The sequence below is a fragment of the Triturus cristatus genome, chromosome 10 (assembly GCF_964204655.1).
Source record: "Triturus cristatus chromosome 10, aTriCri1.1, whole genome shotgun sequence".
Taxonomy (NCBI): Eukaryota; Metazoa; Chordata; class Amphibia; order Caudata; family Salamandridae; genus Triturus; species Triturus cristatus.
Genome location: NC_140593.1, coordinates 856077774 through 856092938, shown reverse-complemented (window position 1 = coordinate 856092938; position 15165 = coordinate 856077774). Strand labels below are relative to the sequence as shown.

The window sequence follows — 15165 nt, the reverse complement described above, 5'->3', positions numbered from 1 at the left end:
AAGTATGTTGGCTGATATCTCTGCAGTTTTCACACTTGCTCCTCGCTTTCTGAGTGGCTAGTGATACAGCAGAATAGAAGTAGAGAGAACCCTTGAGAGGAACCTTGCTCTAACATTAAAACACAGCAAGTGAGTTTCTGTAGTGCAGTGGTCATCACGTTCGCCTAACACGCGAAAGGTCCCCGGTTCGAGACCGGGCAGAAACACTGTGCATGAGCTGCTTTTATGTGCACCCTCTAAAACTCTATTATCTCAATGCAAGCTTAAGAAGAGGCGGTCCTTGAACCCAGCGAGCCATGGGAAACTTCCTTTACTTTTGCAAGACGAAACAAAGTAATCCGCATCCATCAGTGGTCGCTCTTGTGCCTAGCTTTTTTTTTGTCATGCCATGTTGTATTGTGGGGTCTTTACACTTGTGACATTGCTGTGAACGTTGTAAGTGCAAACATTGGCAGGTGCAGTCAGAAGAGTCAGATCTGTGCACACCCAGGGCTGTCAGGATGGCCGAGTGGTCTAAGGCGCCAGACTCAAGAGAGCTTGATCTTCAGTGCAACTGAGACTTCTGGTCTCCTCATGGAGGCGTGGGTTCAAATCCCACTTCTGACAGGTTTCTTTTACACCCTTAAATCTTCCTGTTTTTTGCAGTGCATTCCCCACACACCACAATCTTTGCACGGACCTGTAACATATGACGAGAAATCCACCAACGATCAGGCTGGGCCCTCAATCACAATTCCATGTATTCCTGGAAGGGACACCTCAGGCACACCTTCCGTTAAATTTGCACTCCATCACACAAACTGCCGTGCTGGTTTCTCATTAAGCAGTTGATCCCATCTTTGTTGTGAGGCTCTCCTGCCACCTTTTGGGCGGAGAAGGCACTGTCCCTGCAACAACACAGGCAGACATGTTCAACAGGGCTTCCTGGTTATGTGGGAGGAGCAGATTGTCATTGGTCCCCCCTTGCGAATTTTAATTTACATAAGGAAGACAGAGAGGTATCTGGGAGTAGGCAGTACACACGGACATTGAACTCTATCTTGTGATTTGCAGCCAATTCTAGATTGAGGCAGGAGGAAAGGAGGTGACTTGCCCAAAAATGGCCATCCTGGGAATTTAGCCACCCTGGGGCTCCCAGGTTAGTGTTTCAGTCCTGCGAGCCACTCATATAAATCTCGCCTGATCGAGCCTGATCGAGCGCTGAGTGAGCGTGTTTGAATCCAAGAATCAAATGCCTCTGTCTTAGGAGCAAGAATTGGCAAGCCCTCCCTTGCATCTGGGGTGGAAGTCTATGGGGCAAGTGTCCAGGACTTGCAGAGGAGTACAAGTGCCAGAAAGTGCCACAGTTCTCATCAGCGCCTTTTTTCTGCTCTCTGGCAGCTAGGATATCGACTGATCCCTTCCTTGCAAGAGTGAAAAAAACAACACCTTGAGAGAAAACATGACTTTTTGTGGTTCACATAGAGAGAGAGCAGCCAAATAGCCCTGCTTTGTTTCTGAAAGACGCATCAGAAATTGCTTAAAATGCCAACTGGGGAATCAGGCTCGTTGGTCTAGGGGTATGATTCTCGCTTCGGGTGCGAGAGGTCCCGGATTCAAATCCCAGACGAGCCCATGCTGTGGAATTATTTTTAGGCTTCTTATTATATAGGGCCATTTCTTCTTTTCAATGCTATAAGACGCCGTGTATGGTGAGAAAGTTCCTTTCCCTCTACGCTATTTCCCACTTTTGGCGTATAGAATTTCAGTGCCGGACTTCTTTGCAACTGCTTTTCTGGGGTGGACCATCAGTGTAGGAAAATTAAATGCAAAGTGTTTTTCTAGTGTGGTTTCAGGTATGGTTTTAAAATCGCCTTTTGGAATAAAAGGGGTCCTCGTTCCTTTCTTCCAAAGAAAGAGATCGGGTAAGGAGGGTCCAACTTTGAGCTTCATGGACATTGGCCCTTGGTCTGTGCATTCCAGCCCACTACATGCCAAGAAGATTCCTGCAAGCGTGTCTGTTTCTGTAGTGTAGTGGTTATAACGTTCGCTTTACACGCGAAAGGTCCCTGGTTCGAGACCGGGCACAAAGAGCAGTTTTCTGTTTTTCACACAGTTTGCATTTACTCTCTCAATTTATAGGAAAGCTGAGATAATGGAAGCTGTCTATCCCTCACCAGCGTGACGTACTGTGCTCCAGGGGTATCAGTGACAGCTCAAAAAGAGAAGTGACGATAGTTTGCGCTATTCGTTTGCACGTCCTTGTGTACTGAAGGTTGGGCCTAATTCATGAAAGCAAGGCATGAGAGCAGAAATGGTTTTATTGACCTCACTGAGAGCATACACCTAGAACAAACAAAATGTCTGAAGGATAGAGGCATTTTCACTTCTTGTTCGATGACGGCCATGGAAAAGACAGCAACCATATTGCAGAAGAGAGCAGCATGTGCAGTTGCTTGCTTTGGGTGAAGCATTCACTAACTCGCTGCCAATAACCCCCGGAGCCGGTGCGAAAGGCAACTCTTGTGTGCCTCGGCTCGTTGGTCTAGGGGTATGATTCTCGATTAGGGTGCGAGAGGTCCCGGGTTCAAATCCCGGACGAGCCCTTTTTCAGAGGTAAACATACGAATCCTACTCAAAACTCACAATGCCTGACTATTTCTCATTACACTCGCCGCATTGTTGCACAAAATATTTTGAACCTCATAAGAAACATGGATCACCGTGCTTTTTCTGCCTTCATGCTTAGTCTGTGTGTGTCCCAGGTGATGCTTTCCCAAGCTGTACTTGCTGGCATTTAGGCATCAGATATTTGTCTGTCGATGCCTGCATAAGTCAATTTTTAATACGTCTAATTGCAAGTATGTTGGCTGATATCTCTGCAGTTTTCACACTTGCTCCTCGCTTTCTGAGTGGCTGCTGATACAGCAGAATAGAAGTAGAGAGAACCCTTGAGAGGAACCTTGCTCTAACATTAAAACACAGCAAGTGAGTTTCTGTAGTGCAGTGGTCATCACGTTCGCCTAACACGCGAAAGGTCCCCGGTTCGAGACCGGGCAGAAACACTGTGCATGAGCTGCTTTTATGTGCACCCTCTAAAACTCTATTATCTCAATGCAAGCTTAAGAAGAGGCGGTCCTTGAACCCAGCGAGCCATGGGAAACTTCCTTTACTTTTGCAAGACGAAACAAAGTAATCCGCATCCATCAGTGGTCGCTCTTGTGCCTAGCTTTTTTTTTGTCATGCCATGTTGTATTGTGGGGTCTTTACACTTGTGACATTGCTGTGAACGTTGTAAGTGCAAACATTGGCAGGTGCAGTCAGAAGAGTCAGATCTGTGCACACCCAGGGCTGTCAGGATGGCCGAGTGGTCTAAGGCGCCAGACTCAAGAGAGCTTGATCTTCAGTGCAACTGAGACTTCTGGTCTCCTCATGGAGGCGTGGGTTCAAATCCCACTTCTGACAGGTTTCTTTTACACCCTTAAATCTTCCTGTTTTTTGCAGTGCATTCCCCACACACCACAATCTTTGCACGGACCTGTAACATATGACGAGAAATCCACCAACGATCAGGCTGGGCCCTCAATCACAATTCCATGTATTCCTGGAAGGGACACCTCAGGCACACCTTCCGTTAAATTTGCACTCCATCACACAAACTGCCGTGCTGGTTTCTCATTAAGCAGTTGATCCCATCTTTGTTGTGAGGCTCTCCTGCCACCTTTTGGGCGGAGAAGGCACTGTCCCTGCAACAACACAGGCAGACATGTTCAACAGGGCTTCCTGGTTATGTGGGAGGAGCAGATTGTCATTGGTCCCCCCTTGCGAATTTTAATTTACATAAGGAAGACAGAGAGGTATCTGGGAGTAGGCAGTACACACGGACATTGAACTCTATCTTGTGATTTGCAGCCAATTCTAGATTGAGGCAGGAGGAAAGGAGGTGACTTGCCCAAAAATGGCCATCCTGGGAATTTAGCCACCCTGGGGCTCCCAGGTTAGTGTTTCAGTCCTGCGAGCCACTCATATAAATCTCGCCTGATCGAGCCTGATCGAGCGCTGAGTGAGCGTGTTTGAATCCAAGAATCAAATGCCTCTGTCTTAGGAGCAAGAATTGGCAAGCCCTCCCTTGCATCTGGGGTGGAAGTCTATGGGGCAAGTGTCCAGGACTTGCAGAGGAGTACAAGTGCCAGAAAGTGCCACAGTTCTCATCAGCGCCTTTTTTCTGCTCTCTGGCAGCTAGGATATCGACTGATCCCTTCCTTGCAAGAGTGAAAAAAACAACACCTTGAGAGAAAACATGACTTTTTGTGGTTCACATAGAGAGAGAGCAGCCAAATAGCCCTGCTTTGTTTCTGAAAGACGCATCAGAAATTGCTTAAAATGCCAACTGGGGAATCAGGCTCGTTGGTCTAGGGGTATGATTCTCGCTTCGGGTGCGAGAGGTCCCGGATTCAAATCCCGGACGAGCCCATGCTGTGGAATTATTTTTAGGCTTCTTATTATATAGGGCCATTTCTTCTTTTCAATGCTTTAAGACGGCGTGTATGGTGAGAAAGTTCCTTTCCCTCTACGCTATTTCCCACTTTTGGCGTATAGAATTTCAGTGCCGGACTTCTTTGCAACTGCTTTTCTGGGGTGGACCATCAGTGTAGGAAAATTAAATGCAAAGTGTTTTTCTAGTGTGGTTTCAGGTATGGTTTTAAAATCGCCTTTTGGAATAAAAGGGGTCCTCGTTCCTTTCTTCCAAAGAAAGAGATCGGGTAAGGAGGGTCCAACTTTGAGCTTCATGGACATTGGCCCTTGGTCTGTGCATTCCAGCCCACTACATGCCAAGAAGATTCCTGCAAGCGTGTCTGTTTCTGTAGTGTAGTGGTTATCACGTTCGCTTTACACGCGAAAGGTCCCTGGTTCGAGACCGGGCAGAAAGAGCAGTTTTCTGTTTTTCACACAGTTTGCATTTACTCTCTCAATTTATAGGAAATCTGAGATAATGGAAGCTGTCTATCCCTCACCAGCGTGACGTACTGTGCTCCAGGGGTATCAGTGACAGCTCAAAAAGAGAAGTGACGATAGTTTGCGCTATTCGTTTGCACGTCCTTGTGTACTGAAGGTTGGGCCTACTTCATGAAAGCAAGGCATGAGAGCAGAAATGGTTTTATTGACCTCACCGAGAGCATACACCTAGAACAAACAAAAAATCTGAAGGATAGAGGCATTTTCATTTCTTGTTCGATGACGGCCATGGAAAAGACAGCAACCATATTGCAGAAGAGAGCAGCATGTGCAGTTGCTTGCTTTGGGTGAAGCATTCACTAACTCGCTGCCAATAACCCCCGGAGCCAGTGCGAAAGGCGACTCTTGTGTGCCTCGGCTCGTTGGTCTAGGGGTATGATTCTCGATTAGGGTGCGAGAGGTCCCGGGTTCAAATCCCGGACGAGCCCTTTTTCAGAGGTAAACATACGAATCCTACTCAAAACTCACAATGCCTGACTATTTCTCATTACACTCGCCGCATTGTTGCACAAAATATTTTGAACCTCATAAGAAACATGGATCACCGTGCTTTTTCTGCCTTCATGCTTAGTCTGTGTGTGTCCCAGGTGATGCTTTCCCAAGCTGTACTTGCTGGCATTTAGGCATCAGATATTTGTCTGTCGATGCCTGCATAAGTCAATTTTTAATACGTCTAATTGCAAGTATGTTGGCTGATATCTCTGCAGTTTTCACACTTGTTCCTCGCTTTCTGAGTGGCTGCTGATACAGCAGAATAGAAGTAGAGAGAACCCTTGAGAGGAACCTTGCTCTAACAGTAAAACACAGCAAGTGAGTTTCTGTAGTGTAGTGGTCATCACGTTCGCCTAACACGCGAAAGGTCCCCGGTTCGAGACCGGGCAGAAACACTGTGCATGAGCTGCTTTTATGTGCACCCTCTAAAACCTTATTATCTCAATGCAAGCTTAAGAAGAGGCGGTCCTTGAACCCAGCGAGCCATGGGAAACTTCCTTTACTTTTGCAAGACGAAACAAAGTAATCCGCATCCATCAGTGGTCGCTCTTGTGCCTAGCTTTTTTTTTGTCATGCCATGTTGTATTGTGGGGTCTTTACACTTGTGACATTGCTGTGAACGTTGTAAGTGCAAACATTGGCAGGTGCAGTCAGAAGAGTCAGATCTGTGCACACCCAGGGCTGTCAGGATGGCCGAGTGGTCTAAGGCACCAGACTCAAGAGAGCTTGATCTTCAGTGCAACTGAGACTTCTGGTCTCCTCATGGAGGCGTGGGTTCAAATCCCACTTCTGACAGGTTTCTTTTACACCCTTAAATCGTCCTGTTTTTTTCAGTGCATTCCCACACACCACAATCTTTGCACGGACCTGTAACATATGACGAGAAATCCAGCAACGATCAGGCTGGGCCCTCAATCACAATTCCATGTATTCCTGGAAGGGACACCTCAGGCACACCTTCAGTTAAATTTGCACTCCATCACACAAACTGCCGTGCTGGTTTCTCATTAAGCAGTTGATCCCATCTTTGTTGTGAGGCTCTCCTGCCACCTTTTGGGCGGAGAAGGCACTGTCCCTGCAACAACACAGGCAGACATGTTCAACAGGGCTTCCTGGTTATGTGGGAGGAGCAGATTGTCATTGGTCCCCCCTTGCGAATTTTAATTTACATAAGGAAGACAGAGAGGTATCTGGGAGTAGGCAGTACACACGGACATTGAACTCTATCTTGTGATTTGCAGCCAATTCTAGATTGAGGCAGGAGGAAAGGAGGTGACTTGCCCAAAAATGGCCATCCTGGGAATTCAGCCACCCTGGGGCTCCCAGGTTAGTGTTTCAGTCCTGCGAGCCACTCATATAAATCTCGCCTGATCGAGCCTGATCGAGCGCTGAGTGAGCGTGTTTGAATCCAAGAATCAAATGCCTCTGTCTTAGGAGCAAGAATTGGCAGGCCCTCCCTTGCATCTGGGGTGGAAGTCTATGGGGCAAGTGTCCAGGACTTGCAGAGGAGTACAAGTGCCAGAAAGTGCCTGCAGTTCTCATCAGCGCCTTTTTTCTGCTCTCTGGCAGCTAGGATATCGACTGATCCCTTCCTTGCAAGAGTGAAAAAAACAACACCTTGAGAGAAAACATGACTTTTTGTGGTTCACATAGAGAGAGAGCAGCCAAATAGCCCTGCTTTGTTTCTGAAAGACGCATCAGAAATTGCTTAAAATGCCAACTGGGGAATCAGGCTCGTTGGTCTAGGGGTATGATTCTCGCTTCGGGTGCGAGAGGTCCCGGATTCAAATCCCGGACGAGCCCATGCTGTGGAATTCTTTTTAGGCTTCTTATTATATAGGGCCATTTCTTCTTTTCAATGCTATAAGACGGCGTGTATGGTGAGAAAGTTCCTTTCCCTCTACGCTATTTCCCACTTTTGGCGTATAGAATTTCAGTGCCGGACTTCTTTGCAACTGCTTTTCTGGGGTGGACCATCAGTGTAGGAAAATTAAATGCAAAGTGTTTTTCTAGTGTGGTTTCAGGTATGGTTTTAAAATCGCCTTTTGGAATAAAAGGGGTCCTCGTTTCTTTCTTCCAAAGAAAGAGATCGGGTAAGGAGGGTCCAACTTTGAGCTTCATGGACATTGGCCCTTGGTCTGTGCATTCCAGCCCACTACATGCCAAGAAGATTCCTGCAAGCGTGTCTGTTTCTGTAGTGTAGTGGTTATCACGTTCGCTTTACACGCGAAAGGTCCCTGGTTCGAGACCGGGCAGAAAGAGCAGTTTTCTGTTTTTCACACAGTTTGCATTTACTCTCTCAATTTATAGGAAAGCTGAGATAATGGAAGCTGTCTATCCCTCACCAGCGTGACGTACTGTGCTCCAGGGGTATCAGTGACAGCTCAAAAAGAGAAGTGACGATAGTTTGCGCTATTCGTTTGCCCGTCCTTGTGTACTGAAGGTTGGGCCTACTTCATGAAAGCAAGGCATGAGAGCAGAAATGGTTTTATTGACCTCACCGAGAGCATACACCTAGAACAAACAAAAAATCTGAAGGATAGAGGCATTTTCATTTCTTGTTCGATGACGGCCATGGAAAAGACAGCAACCATATTGCAGAAGAGAGCAGCATGTGCAGTTGCTTGCTTTGGGTGAAGCATTCACTAACTCGCTGCCAATAACCCCCGGAGCCGGTGCGAAAGGCGACTCTTGTGTGCCTCGGCTCGTTGGTCTAGGGGTATGATTCTCGATTAGGGTGCGAGAGGTCCCGGGTTCAAATCCCGGACGAGCCCTTTTTCAGAGGTAAACATACGAATCCTACTCAAAACTCACAATGCCTGACTATTTCTCATTACACTCGCCGCATTGTTGCACAAAATATTTTGAACCTCATAAGAAACATGGATCACCGTGCTTTTTCTGCCTTCATGCTTAGTCTGTGTGTGTCCCAGGTGATGCTTTCCCAAGCTGTACTTGCTGGCATTTAGGCATCAGATATTTGTCTGTCGATGCCTGCATAAGTCAATTTTTAATACGTCTAATTGCAAGTATGTTGGCTGATATCTCTGCAGTTTTCACACTTGTTCCTCGCTTTCTGAGTGGCTGCTGATACAGCAGAATAGAAGTAGAGAGAACCCTTGAGAGGAACCTTGCTCTAACAGTAAAACACAGCAAGTGAGTTTCTGTAGTGTAGTGGTCATCACGTTCGCCTAACACGCGAAAGGTCCCCGGTTCGAGACCGGGCAGAAACACTGTGCATGAGCTGCTTTTATGTGCACCCTCTAAAACTCTATTATCTCAATGCAAGCTTAAGAAGAGGCGGTCCTTGAACCCAGCGAGCCATGGGAAACTTCCTTTACTTTTGCAAGACGAAACAAAGTAATCCGCATCCATCAGTGGTCGCTCTTGTGCCTAGCTTTTTTTTTGTCATGCCATGTTGTATTGTGGGGTCTTTACACTTGTGACATTGCTGTGAACGTTGTAAGTGCAAACATTGGCAGGTGCAGTCAGAAGAGTCAGATCTGTGCACACCCAGGGCTGTCAGGATGGCCGAGTGGTCTAAGGCGCCAGACTCAAGAGAGCTTGATTTTCAGTGCAACTGAGACTTCTGGTCTCCTCATGGAGGCGTGGGATCAAATCCCACTTCTGACAGGTTTCTTTTACACCCTTAAATCTTCCTGTTTTTTGCAGTGCATTCCCCACACACCACAATCTTTGCACGGACCTGTAACATATGACGAGAAATCCACCAACGATCAGGCTGGGCCCTCAATCACAATTCCATGTATTCCTGGAAGGGACACCTCAGGCACACCTTCCGTTAAATTTGCACTCCATCACACAAACTGCCGTGCTGGTTTCTCATTAAGCAGTTGATCCCATCTTTGTTGTGAGGCTCTCCTGCCACCTTTTGGGCGGAGAAGGCACTGTCCCTGCAACAACACAGGCAGACATGTTCAACAGGGCTTCCTGGTTATGTGGGAGGAGCAGATTGTCATTGGTCCCCCCTTGCGAATTTTAATTTACATAAGGAAGACAGAGAGGTATCTGGGAGTAGGCAGTACACACGGACATTGAACTCTATCTTGTGATTTGCAGCCAATTCTAGATTGAGGCAGGAGGAAAGGAGGTGACTTGCCCAAAAATGGCCATCCTGGGAATTTAGCCACCCTGGGGCTCCCAGGTTAGTGTTTCAGTCCTGCGAGCCACTCATATAAATCTCGCCTGATCGAGCCTGATCGAGCGCTGAGTGAGCGTGTTTGAATCCAAGAATCAAATGCCTCTGTCTTAGGAGCAAGAATTGGCAAGCCCTCCCTTGCATCTGGGGTGGAAGTCTATGGGGCAAGTGTCCAGGACTTGCAGAGGAGTACAAGTGCCAGAAAGTGCCACAGTTCTCATCAGCGCCTTTTTTCTGCTCTCTGGCAGCTAGGATATCGACTGATCCCTTCCTTGCAAGAGTGAAAAAAACAACACCTTGAGAGAAAACATGACTTTTTGTGGTTCACATAGAGAGAGAGCAGCCAAATAGCCCTGCTTTGTTTCTGAAAGACGCATCAGAAATTGCTTAAAATGCCAACTGGGGAATCAGGCTCGTTGGTCTAGGGGTATGATTCTCGCTTCGGGTGCGAGAGGTCCCGGATTCAAATCCCGGACGAGCCCATGCTGTGGAATTATTTTTAGGCTTCTTATTATATAGGGCCATTTCTTCTTTTCAATGCTATAAGACGGCGTGTATGGTGAGAAAGTTCCTTTCCCTCTACGCTATTTCCCACTTTTGGCGTATAGAATTTCAGTGCCGGACTTCTTTGCAACTGCTTTTCTGGGGTGGACCATCAGTGTAGGAAAATTAAATGCAAAGTGTTTTTCTAGTGTGGTTTCAGGTATGGTTTTAAAATCGCCTTTTGGAATAAAAGGGGTCCTCGTTCCTTTCTTCCAAAGAAAGAGATCGGGTAAGGAGGGTCCAACTTTGAGCTTCATGGACATTGGCCCTTGGTCTGTGCATTCCAGCCCACTACATGCCAAGAAGATTCCTGCAAGCGTGTCTGTTTCTGTAGTGTAGTGGTTATCACGTTCGCTTTACACGCGAAAGGTCCCTGGTTCGAGACCGGGCAGAAAGAGCAGTTTTCTGTTTTTCACACAGTTTGCATTTACTCTCTCAATTTATAGGAAATCTGAGATAATGGAAGCTGTCTATCCCTCACCAGCGTGACGTACTGTGCTCCAGGGGTATCAGTGACAGCTCAAAAAGAGAAGTGACGATAGTTTGCGCTATTCGTTTGCACGTCCTTGTGTACTGAAGGTTGGGCCTACTTCATGAAAGCAAGGCATGAGAGCAGAAATGGTTTTATTGACCTCACCGAGAGCATACACCTAGAACAAACAAAAAATCTGAAGGATAGAGGCATTTTCATTTCTTGTTCGATGACGGCCATGGAAAAGACAGCAACCATATTGCAGAAGAGAGCAGCATGTGCAGTTGCTTGCTTTGGGTGAAGCATTCACTAACTCGCTGCCAATAACCCCCGGAGCCGGTGCGAAAGGCGACTCTTGTGTGCCTCGGCTCGTTGGTCTAGGGGTATGATTCTCGATTAGGGTGCGAGAGGTCCCGGGTTCAAATCCCGGACGAGCCCTTTTTCAGAGGTAAACATACGAATCCTACTCAAAACTCACAATGCCTGACTATTTCTCATTACACTCGCCGCATTGTTGCACAAAATATTTTGAACCTCATAAGAAACATGGATCACCGTGCTTTTTCTGCCTTCATGCTTAGTCTGTGTGTGTCCCAGGTGATGCTTTCCCAAGCTGTACTTGCTGGCATTTAGGCATCAGATATTTGTCTGTCGATGCCTGCATAAGTCAATTTTTAATACGTCTAATTGCAAGTATGTTGGCTGATATCTCTGCAGTTTTCACACTTGTTCCTCGCTTTCTGAGTGGCTGCTGATACAGCAGAATAGAAGTAGAGAGAACCCTTGAGAGGAACCTTGCTCTAACAGTAAAACACAGCAAGTGAGTTTCTGTAGTGTAGTGGTCATCACGTTCGCCTAACACGCGAAAGGTCCCCGGTTCGAGACCGGGCAGAAACACTGTGCATGAGCTGCTTTTATGTGCACCCTCTAAAACTCTATTATCTCAATGCAAGCTTAAGAAGAGGCGGTCCTTGAACCCAGCGAGCCATGGGAAACTTCCTTTACTTTTGCAAGACGAAACAAAGTAATCCGCATCCATCAGTGGTCGCTCTTGTGCCTAGCTTTTTTTTTGTCATGCCATGTTGTATTGTGGGGTCTTTACACTTGTGACATTGCTGTGAACGTTGTAAGTGCAAACATTGGCAGGTGCAGTCAGAAGAGTCAGATCTGTGCACACCCAGGGCTGTCAGGATGGCCGAGTGGTCTAAGGCGCCAGACTCAAGAGAGCTTGATTTTCAGTGCAACTGAGACTTCTGGTCTCCTCATGGAGGCGTGGGATCAAATCCCACTTCTGACAGGTTTCTTTTACACCCTTAAATCTTCCTGTTTTTTGCAGTGCATTCCCCACACACCACAATCTTTGCACGGACCTGTAACATATGACGAGAAATCCACCAACGATCAGGCTGGGCCCTCAATCACAATTCCATGTATTCCTGGAAGGGACACCTCAGGCACACCTTCCGTTAAATTTGCACTCCATCACACAAACTGCCGTGCTGGTTTCTCATTAAGCAGTTGATCCCATCTTTGTTGTGAGGCTCTCCTGCCACCTTTTGGGCGGAGAAGGCACTGTCCCTGCAACAACACAGGCAGACATGTTCAACAGGGCTTCCTGGTTATGTGGGAGGAGCAGATTGTCATTGGTCCCCCCTTGCGAATTTTAATTTACATAAGGAAGACAGAGAGGTATCTGGGAGTAGGCAGTACACACGGACATTGAACTCTATCTTGTGATTTGCAGCCAATTCTAGATTGAGGCAGGAGGAAAGGAGGTGACTTGCCCAAAAATGGCCATCCTGGGAATTCAGCCACCCTGGGGCTCCCAGGTTAGTGTTTCAGTCCTGCGAGCCACTCATATAAATCTCGCCTGATCGAGCCTGATCGAGCGCTGAGTGAGCGTGTTTGAATCCAAGAATCAAATGCCTCTGTCTTAGGAGCAAGAATTGGCAGGCCCTCCCTTGCATCTGGGGTGGAAGTCTATGGGGCAAGTGTCCAGGACTTGCAGAGGAGTACAAGTGCCAGAAAGTGCCTGCAGTTCTCATCAGCGCCTTTTTTCTGCTCTCTGGCAGCTAGGATATCGACTGATCCCTTCCTTGCAAGAGTGAAAAAAACAACACCTTGAGAGAAAACATGACTTTTTGTGGTTCACATAGAGAGAGAGCAGCCAAATAGCCCTGCTTTGTTTCTGAAAGACGCATCAGAAATTGCTTAAAATGCCAACTGGGGAATCAGGCTCGTTGGTCTAGGGGTATGATTCTCGCTTCGGGTGCGAGAGGTCCCGGATTCAAATCCCGGACGAGCCCATGCTGTGGAATTCTTTTTAGGCTTCTTATTATATAGGGCCATTTCTTCTTTTCAATGCTATAAGACGCCGTGTATGGTGAGAAAGTTCCTTTCCCTCTACGCTATTTCCCACTTTTGGCGTATAGAATTTCAGTGCCGGACTTCTTTGCAACTGCTTTTCTGGGGTGGACCATCAGTGTAGGAAAATTAAATGCAAAGTGTTTTTCTAGTGTGGTTTCAGGTATGGTTTTAAAATCGCCTTTTGGAATAAAAGGGGTCCTCGTTCCTTTCTTCCAAAGAAAGAGATCGGGTAAGGAGGGTCCAACTTTGAGCTTCATGGACATTGGCCCTTGGTCTGTGCATTCCAGCCCACTACATGCCAAGAAGATTCCTGCAAGCGTGTCTGTTTCTGTAGTGTAGTGGTTATCACGTTCGCTTTACACGCGAAAGGTCCCTGGTTCGAGACCGGGCAGAAAGAGCAGTTTTCTGTTTTTCACACAGTTTGCATTTACTCTCTCAATTTATAGGAAATCTGAGATAATGGAAGCTGTCTATCCCTCACCAGCGTGACGTACTGTGCTCCAGGGGTATCAGTGACAGCTCAAAAAGAGAAGTGACGATAGTTTGCGCTATTCGTTTGCACGTCCTTGTGTACTGAAGGTTGGGCCTACTTCATGAAAGCAAGGCATGAGAGCAGAAATGGTTTTATTGACCTCACCGAGAGCATACACCTAGAACAAACAAAAAATCTGAAGGATAGAGGCATTTTCATTTCTTGTTCGATGACGGCCATGGAAAAGACAGCAACCATATTGCAGAAGAGAGCAGCATGTGCAGTTGCTTGCTTTGGGTGAAGCATTCACTAACTCGCTGCCAATAACCCCCGGAGCCGGTGCGAAAGGCGACTCTTGTGTGCCTCGGCTCGTTGGTCTAGGGGTATGATTCTCGATTAGGGTGCGAGAGGTCCCGGGTTCAAATCCCGGACGAGCCCTTTTTCAGAGGTAAACATACGAATCCTACTCAAAACTCACAATGCCTGACTATTTCTCATTACACTCGCCGCATTGTTGCACAAAATATTTTGAACCTCATAAGAAACATGGATCACCGTGCTTTTTCTGCCTTCATGCTTAGTCTGTGTGTGTCCCAGGTGATGCTTTCCCAAGCTGTACTTGCTGGCATTTAGGCATCAGATATTTGTCTGTCGATGCCTGCATAAGTCAATTTTTAATACGTCTAATTGCAAGTATGTTGGCTGATATCTCTGCAGTTTTCACACTTGTTCCTCGCTTTCTGAGTGGCTGCTGATACAGCAGAATAGAAGTAGAGAGAACCCTTGAGAGGAACCTTGCTCTAACAGTAAAACACAGCAAGTGAGTTTCTGTAGTGTAGTGGTCATCACGTTCGCCTAACACGCGAAAGGTCCCCGGTTCGAGACCGGGCAGAAACACTGTGCATGAGCTGCTTTTATGTGCACCCTCTAAAACTCTATTATCTCAATGCAAGCTTAAGAAGAGGCGGTCCTTGAACCCAGCGAGCCATGGGAAACTTCCTTTACTTTTGCAAGACGAAACAAAGTAATCCGCATCCATCAGTGGTCGCTCTTGTGCCTAGCTTTTTTTTTGTCATGCCATGTTGTATTGTGGGGTCTTTACACTTGTGACATTGCTGTGAACGTTGTAAGTGCAAACATTGGCAGGTGCAGTCAGAAGAGTCAGATCTGTGCACACCCAGGGCTGTCAGGATGGCCGAGTGGTCTAAGGCGCCAGACTCAAGAGAGCTTGATTTTCAGTGCAACTGAGACTTCTGGTCTCCTCATGGAGGCGTGGGATCAAATCCCACTTCTGACAGGTTTCTTTTACACCCTTAAATCTTCCTGTTTTTTGCAGTGCATTCCCCACACACCACAATCTTTGCACGGACCTGTAACATATGACGAGAAATCCACCAACGATCAGGCTGGGCCCTCAATCACAATTCCATGTATTCCTGGAAGGGACACCTCAGGCACACCTTCCGTTAAATTTGCACTCCATCACACAAACTGCCGTGCTGGTTTCTCATTAAGCAGTTGATCCCATCTTTGTTGTGAGGCTCTCCTGCCACCTTTTGGGCGGAGAAGGCACTGTCCCTGCAACAACACAGGCAGACATGTTCAACAGGGCTTCCTGGTTATGTGGGAGGAGCAGATTGTCATTGGTCCCCCCTTGCGAATTTT

General features: G+C 47.1%; 8 non-coding genes across 8 annotated transcripts; all 8 read left to right on the top strand.

The window, feature by feature from the left end:
* Positions 1 to 133: 133 nt before the first annotated feature.
* On the top strand, positions 134 to 206 carry TRNAV-AAC (transfer RNA valine (anticodon AAC)). The gene has a single exon. It is a non-coding gene; the product is annotated as a tRNA-Val (tRNA).
* Positions 207 to 494: 288 nt separating this feature from the next.
* Positions 495 to 606, top strand: TRNAL-CAA (transfer RNA leucine (anticodon CAA)). Its single transcript has 2 exons — positions 495 to 532; positions 561 to 606. It is a non-coding gene; the product is annotated as a tRNA-Leu (tRNA).
* Positions 607 to 2971: 2365 nt separating this feature from the next.
* On the top strand, positions 2972 to 3044 carry TRNAV-AAC (transfer RNA valine (anticodon AAC)). Its single transcript has one exon. It is a non-coding gene; the product is annotated as a tRNA-Val (tRNA).
* Positions 3045 to 3332: 288 nt separating this feature from the next.
* On the top strand, positions 3333 to 3444 carry TRNAL-CAA (transfer RNA leucine (anticodon CAA)). The gene is made up of 2 exons: positions 3333 to 3370; positions 3399 to 3444. It is a non-coding gene; the product is annotated as a tRNA-Leu (tRNA).
* A 2365-nt stretch (positions 3445 to 5809) lies between these two features.
* TRNAV-AAC (transfer RNA valine (anticodon AAC)) lies at positions 5810 to 5882 on the top strand. The gene has a single exon. It is a non-coding gene; the product is annotated as a tRNA-Val (tRNA).
* Positions 5883 to 8647: 2765 nt separating this feature from the next.
* On the top strand, positions 8648 to 8720 carry TRNAV-AAC (transfer RNA valine (anticodon AAC)). Its single transcript has one exon. It is a non-coding gene; the product is annotated as a tRNA-Val (tRNA).
* Positions 8721 to 11485: 2765 nt separating this feature from the next.
* TRNAV-AAC (transfer RNA valine (anticodon AAC)) lies at positions 11486 to 11558 on the top strand. Its single transcript has one exon. It is a non-coding gene; the product is annotated as a tRNA-Val (tRNA).
* A 2766-nt stretch (positions 11559 to 14324) lies between these two features.
* On the top strand, positions 14325 to 14397 carry TRNAV-AAC (transfer RNA valine (anticodon AAC)). The gene has a single exon. It is a non-coding gene; the product is annotated as a tRNA-Val (tRNA).
* Positions 14398 to 15165: the final 768 nt, after the last annotated feature.